Source organism: Diachasma alloeum, unplaced genomic scaffold (genome assembly GCF_001412515.2).
Source record: "Diachasma alloeum isolate Michigan unplaced genomic scaffold, Dall2.0 Dall_scaffold_01035, whole genome shotgun sequence".
Taxonomy (NCBI): Eukaryota; Metazoa; Arthropoda; class Insecta; order Hymenoptera; family Braconidae; genus Diachasma; species Diachasma alloeum.
The window spans coordinates 8,973-17,045 of record NW_021681147.1 but is presented as its reverse complement, the minus strand read 5'-3'; positions in this window follow the sequence as shown (position 1 = coordinate 17,045).

Here is an 8,073-nt window from a genome sequence, read left to right as displayed (position 1 = left end):
TTTTTTTTGTTCTGGTTGTTTTGTTAAGAAAAATTTAAAATGACTATCGAATGTCTCAATCAATTTTTCGCGCTAACTCTTATTAGATTATTCCTTCACGAAAGTTGGAATAGAAGTGAAATCTGCGTGAAGAACTATCTCAATTGGGGTGGTGAAAATTGACGAAGGTTTCGAAGAGGTCAAAAGAGTGAGTGGTAGGGAGTGAGGTCTTAGGATTGATGAGTTGTGAATTTTGAAGGTCGTGATTGGTTGGTGACGATTTCTTGACCTGAGCAATACGTATAGTGGGAGTGTCCGCGTGGAGTGAATGGAGAGTTCTATTTTGTGATGACGTCGAAGGGAAACAGAGGGTAACGCGACTGAAAGTTCATCTGGAAGGGATTAAGTCATAAACGTCTTATGGACAAGAAGTGTGAAGTGCAGTTAGGGACTGTGTCATAAATTGACTGAAATTAATTTTCTGTTGAAAGTCTTGTCTAGGGTTCTTGGGAAAATACGTCAGTCGCGACGAAACACATTAAGTCGTAGGATTTTCAGGATTATTTCTTTTGGACAAACATTTTACGGTCGTTGAAAGTTTTTGTGAAAGATAGGAAATTTCAAAATTTCGAGAAACAGTTTTATTACGGTCAAGGGATAATTTTGTGTTCGGATGGAGATAAATTTTGTTTTAAAACTGTCAAATGGAGTTGGGAAAATTATAATGACTGGGGAATTGGCCCAGAGAATTTTTTATAAAATCACCGATAAAAATGTTTTGAAAGTTGCCTGGATTAGTTTAAATTAGATGAGACATTCGATATTTAGAAAAATTAATGTGTATAATTTTCGGTACGAAACATGGAGATAGAGAGCTGACATTTTAAGACGATTTGGTTTCACTCATTCCGAGTAGTTTTAGGCAGCGGCATGTCAAAAATTCCGGAACGGGTGTCCTAACGCGCGCCTTGATGTACATAGGAACTACCCTCTTCCTTTCCATGTCCATCGCAATTGATTTGATGCACTTTCTTTTCAAACAGAAGTGTTTGAAAATAAGACATCTTTGATCGATTCAGACACTCTTTGATATCTGAAAAATGTCTATAAAATAAAGTTCAAAGTATTTGAAAAAGGTCCACCAAACGGTCTGAAATTCAACCATTAGTTTTTGCAGTGAGGGTATTTTCAATACGTGATGGATAAGAAGCTAAAAAATTGAATTACTTTGATTTTGCACATAAAAACTTGGCCATTTTTTCATAGCATATATATTTGACAGATATTCACCACATACTGAAGTTTATTAAGAAGTTCAGAATGAAAAATTCCTAAGACTTTCAATTTTTGATACACTATTAAAGATTTTTGACTGCCTGCTAAACTTTATTCTGCCGCAGATTTGGTTAATTGCGTTATTGTTGGATATATGGGCAGGTAGGATTGTCAGCGTGATACTTGCCAACGTAACTGAATAATGCTGACCGAGTGACAAAACGTAAACCATCAATGCATTATTTAATATATAAAAGTGTATCATGAGTCATCGTTTCCTCATTTCTATCCCGAAATTTAGTAAAAATTAAGATATGATGATCAAATTTTATTCTACGTTAGAGAAATTTTATTCTGACGCGTAATACATTTTACCCTACAGGTACAGTAATTTACTCTACCGGAACGGTAATTTTTTTTCATCGGGATATAATTTCTCCAACGTAGAATGAAATTTGACCATCATATATTAATTTTTACTAAATTTTGGGATAGAAATGAGGAAACGATGACTCATGATACACTTTTATATAACGGTAGGATAATTTTTATGAAAAATTTCTGTCCTTCCAACCACCCACTGCGCGAGGCGGTTGGGCCTTGAGAATAGAAGGTTCCTATCATAAAAAGGAGAAAGGAAATCGATCTCGAAATATCTCGACAATCTCGAACAAGCGTAAGCGTAAGACTAAAACCGAAGCGCCACTATACGTGAGGAGATGAGAAGGCGCGTATGCAGCACGCGCGGCCGATCCCGTAAGGAAAAAAATTAACCACTGTACTTGGATAACTTTAATTAAGTGGGAAAAGAAATCAATTTGTTTATTTCGCGTGAGGAAATACTTGAAAGTTGATAAGATACTAAAGGGGGAGGAGGATAATTATTTTTATTCTGATACAGAATGTTTCATCTGCGTATATGCTGGTTAATGAGATTTCTCTTCTTCGAAATGAAGGAAAGTCAAGGAAATTCTTTCAGTCTCGGAAATGCACGAATTAATGAATTTTTACGTTGTTTTTAATGAGAGATTTCATAATCAAAGCGGAAAAAAGTATGTTATCGCTTCTTGAGATACATTTGATTGGGAGAAATCGAACTTCTCTAGAATTGAAGTTCCTTTTATTTATCGCAATAATGATAGTATTTAATTTCTTTGCAAGCGAAACTTTGCTGACGTCACAAATTAGTTGGTTTACGTAAAAATCTAAATTATTCTCATGAAGAAATCCGTTGTTATGAAGTGAGCATTTCGTATGTCGAATCAGGATGAATATTATAATATTACGCTAAAACAGCTTTGAGATTGTAGTAAGATGTCGTTGAGTTAAAAGAAGTTTATATTTTCTTCTCGCATACCCTTTTGGGTCTTTACGATTTGTTCCCTTCCCACCCCCCAACCCCCTGTACACTGATAGAACGGATTAGTTATTATTAATGAATGGGGTTTGATTGGAGGTTAAGGTCTATGCGGTCTCACCAAATGTTCATCCGTTAATAGTTAACGAATGTATATTTGAGGAGCCTTGTTTGACTTGACTTTCGCCATTCAAGTGAACCATTCGTTAACTATTAACGAATATTCATTTGGTCATATTCAACTCTACCATTTGTTAATAGTTAACGAATCTCGTTTGGAATAAATGAATCATTCTATCAGTGTACCGCATTCGCCGAAGGACAAGGGAAAACCTCATTTGAGGGAAAAACCTGCCCAGGTACAGTCGTCTCTCGCGAGACTGCCTCTCGACAATGAAATCGTGAGATTTAAAGTGTCACAAGTTTCCCCCCCCCCCTCACCCCCCCGCCAGGAATCGAACCCGGGTCTCCCGCATGCCAATTCCACACTCTAACCACACAGCCACCGCCGTCGTTTAAAAGAAGTTTATATTTCTTGACTAAAAAAATCACATTAGTTTACAACAACAGAATCGCAGATTACGGAAATTCAACACAAACTCGGATATCACAAATTTCGTGCAATGTGATGTACGGAAAGCTCAATTTAAACTTCGGCTTCATTCGAGAAAACATTCAATTCATTCCTCAATGTAATCATCTCCTAGATACGAATTTTTAATCAAATGAAAGTAGAAAATTTCTCGACTGGAAATTAGATTAAGTTAAAAAAAAATAGAACTTTTCCATTTTTGTGGTGAATACATGTGAAGTCAAGGACTGTTTTATTTGATTGAAGTAAATGTATCTCAAGAAGAAATATTAGTGATATTCACCGTAAGACCTCATTTATTTGAAATTGTTTCAAGTACGTAATACTTGTTCCAAGAAAGAAACATCTCAATAAAGATAATGCTTTCCATCAGTGTAATTGTAATATTTGGAGATGGACTGGCCTGGAAGAATACGCCTTTAGAAAATAAATTCCTTGGCAAAAGTAATTTAGATTCTCATTGTGTGAAATATACTCAAGACTCAATGCAACTCTTGAAAAATAATGTAAATAATTCCCTCTCTAGATTGAAGGCGAAAGAATCCTTGAAAAAGATTGAAGTAAATATTCCAAGCATACCCTCAGCATTATTTGAGTGGATAAAATCGTCCGATAACACAAGAAAAATGGCCTGAAATCTCCTCTCGAATAACGACACAATCCCCAACCACTTTTCCTCTATCGATAACCCCGTGGAATTGAATTTCAGTACAATCAAAAGTCGTCACGGTCTCTCTGCAGTAAATACAAATTTGTGAATTTTTTACTCCCCCTCACCTGTACATATGGCGCTAGCAATGGTGGGGGCATTTGATTTCAGCAATCAGAGCGTAATTGAAATGGCCATAGTATATACAGCGGTAAAAGTGTATGAAGGGCTTGGGAGGCAGTTGGAAAAAGAGCGAGACACACTCGACCTCTACTTAAAGTCAAGCCATGAAATGCTCTGGTGCACCTAGTGCTTCATCGTGGAAAGACGCCGTGATTTCTTTGCAGCTCAGAGACTCCAGTGATAGAAAAATATATCTCAAGTGAAATATTATGAAATAATTGGAAATAAATGGAGCATGAATAAAAATGCAAATAAATTGAGAGGAAGGAAATTGCCTGTCACTGGCAGACACTGGACAAGAGAATTTTCTGGAAAATTATTTCATTGAGAATGAGAAGGAAATACAAGCTTGGAAATACACTGGGAGAAAATTTACAGGGCGATCCAGAAATATCTTCTTCCCTTTCAGAATGATTTGATACAGAAAAGTCATTCAACGATGTGTTTTGCTATGATCCCTATTAGTATGAGTGATTGTGTTGTTATTCCTATTTATTACTATATACCATAATCAGTACGGTTGCTATTATTGGTTTTTGAGTGGAAACGTTTTAAAATCCATTCGTTTCCTATCCAACCCTATGCATGCGGCAGTAGATTCTACGCTGCACCGCATCCCGGAAATTTTTATCATTGTTAATTTTCACTGATATTTCAGGAAATCTTGAAAAATAATTTTTTTATCGTTATTTTACATCGCTTCGACCCGGTTAGAATATACTGCGATAATGATCAAGACGCATGTGAGGCAACGAACTTACCCACACTGATAGAACGGATTAGTTATTGTTAACGAATGGATTTTGGTTGGAGGTTAGGGTCTATTCGGTCCCACCAAATGTTCATTCGTTAATAGTTAACAAATGTATATTTGAGGAGCCTTCTTTGACTTGACTTTCGCCATTCAAGTGAACCATTCGTTAACTATTAACGAATATTCATGTGGTCATATTTAACTCTACCATTCGTTAATAGTTAACGAATTTCGTTTGGAATAAATGAATCATTCTATCAGTGCATTGCTCCTAGCCACCGGGCTGAAAAATCCTTGAAAAATCAAATATTCCATGGATTTTCTGTTTGCATGATCTGAAAATCAATAAAATACTTGATTTTTCAGTTCAATCATTCCGTGAAAATTCGGAAAAATCGTGAAAATTCATGTTTTTTTGTTCCTGAATATTCATGTTCCATTGAATATTCAGTCAAGTTGTGAAATTTTCGTGAATTCTACCTAAGACTTGAAATTTCATAACCATTTTTTCCCTAAATCGGACTTAATGTCACTCTCATGAGAATTACTACCATATTTTGCATGAAATTTCGAAAAATTTCGAATAGTGCCGGTGCAGGCGGATACTCTATTAGCAACCTGCCGCTCGCCGCAGTATCAGTGTGAAAACTTCGATTTCACTTGGGATTGAATTCATAACCTTCCGCACACCAGACTTATGTCTAGCCCATAGGCATTCGGCCATCGGTGTCGGTAAAGGCGATGAAATTGAGTCAAAAGTTCCTCTTTCATTTTCGGCACTGAGCCTTAGTTAACGAGTTATTAAATAACCTGAGTCTGGTCAACATACGCAACCTGCGACATTGCTCATCTCCACTGGAAATCGCCGGCGTATTATTTTTTAGACTTCACCGTTGCCGAATATGCTCTACACTGTCCGGGAGCTTTTAGCGAGTTTCCGGCAACGTCGCGTAATCGACAATTTCATTTCAGTAGCGAAGCGGTAAAAAGATTCAAGTCGACTTGGCTCTTAGCTGAGTTTTCGAGGAATATCTCCTAAATTAAGGAAGATGACGAAATTTTCTTTATGACCTTTTTGTAAAGCTAATTGAGAGCTACAAAAATGGATGTAACAGAAATTTTGCTATATACCTTAAATTGGTGCTTGCCTCGCCCCCTTAGAGTTGAGGATGTAACCATAACGAATAGAAGTAGATTTTAGATTCCGGGGTATTCATTGGAAATTGACCATAATAGTCAAAATTGACTTAAGCCATTTTACAGCTTCGCTACTGATTTAATGTGGGAAAAAATTATCCATCTTTTGGAAATAAATTGCTTTTTTAGGAATTTCGGAAAATATGTTGTTTTAATATTAGCATAATTTTATAGATACTTCAATTGAAAAAGTCAATTTTTTTCATGTTTTCGTTTAGCTAGTCAATGGCAATTGCAGAAAAACGACGCGATGCAGCGATTCCTTCATGAAGTGACCTATCGAGGGTTGATGAAGTTGAAAAATTAGGGCAGCAGTAGCCAGATCATCATTGGAGCAACGCGTGAGAAATAGCAATGGGTGTGTAGGAGATGGAGGGAGAGTTCCTCCGAAATGGATATCAGAATTCTTTGAGTCAATTAGGCGCTCATAAATAAGCCGGAACCTATCTTCTTCCTTCTACTTTCTCTCCCATACATCTTCTAAGTTCGTAAACGACGATCTCAACTGGGATCATGGGTGTTTTTGGGAAAGTGATCCCTCTGTGGCTACACTGTTAGAATTTTTTTGAAATTCCATGCAGAATATGATAGTAAGTCTCATGAGATTGACATGAATCGGATTTAGGGAAAAAATCGTTATGAAATTTCAAGTTCTAGATAGAATTCAAGGAAATTCAGAGTTTTTAGTGAGAATGAAATAAAAATTTCACAACATGGTTGAATTTTCAGTGGAACATGAATATTCAGAAACAAAATGACATGAATTTTTAATTTTTCCTTGAACTTTCTTGCGTTTTCTGAATTTTCACGGAATAATTGAACTGAAAAATCAAGTATTTTATTGATTTTCAGATCATTGGACCAGAAAATCAACGGAATATTTGATTTTTCAATGACAAGATTTCCTGAAATTTCAGTGGAACTTGAACACGATAAAAATTTCCGGAATTTGACACCGAACATTCAGACGAAAAGTTTTAACAGTGTATGCCAATATCAGTCCTGTTCGACTCATATTTTGATTCTCTATCAAACCCTGAAAGGGAGAACGACATTTCTGGATCACTTTGTATATTTCCGCGAGTGAGACAAGCTTGAATAAAGAAACATGTATGGTGGTCCTTATCAAGCCTGAAGTTGAGACGAAGTTCAAGTTTATATCCTGTACTTCTGTTATTAATTCTTGTGGTCGAGAATGTCCTCGTGAGTGACCTGTGAGGAGCAGCCAAAAAACTGTGGAAGTGGCTCCACGAAGATGCGTATCAAGGTCCCTTGAACAGGAAATAGGCCACCAGCATCCGGAGACGGAATCAATAGGGGAGCAGAGTGTTTCCTTCTTCTCCCCACCACCGGAATTAGATGCAGTTACGTGTGTCCCCATCGACAAACTTAAGAGAACGATGCAAGCCCGGATAGAAATTTGGTCATTGATTGAATATGTTAACTGGTGTAACTTGGATTTTTGCACTCTCAACTGAGTTGAATGTCGCTCGTTTAGAAATCACTACTAAACAATCCACGGAATTTTAATTTTCCTTCTAATACTGTAGGTGAAATCTCAATTTTAATCGATGTACCGTCACCTCTTCACGTTCGACTTTTCGTGGCAGAAAACTCAATATTTTCTGGCAAAAAACTTGTTTCCTAAGTTTAGAAAAAAATATTTGAAGAACAATCTGATGAATAATAATGATTTTAATGGAAAATTGGAAAGAAAATATTCATTACACCAGCTTGAGAGGATCACTTATACTGTGACTACAGTTCAACCCTTCACCTAAGTTTGGATAGGAAGGATCAAACACGCCGGTCTGACCGTTTCCGGGCGTAATCACTCACCCGTAATTTCGATAGTCAAACTCCATCCCCGAGTTGTATCACTTAGGTGACGAGTGGAGGTTCACTGAAGCCTGAATTATGATGACTTTCGGTTGGAGATAGGGAAAGATATTGTCCAATCAAATAAAATGGACAGTCATGTAGCATAATAATAAAACCTCGAGCTCATTTCTTTTTGGATGACGTGCATTCATCTCAGAAATGATTAATTTCAGAGTTGAATGTACCATTGAGATCCCATTATGATC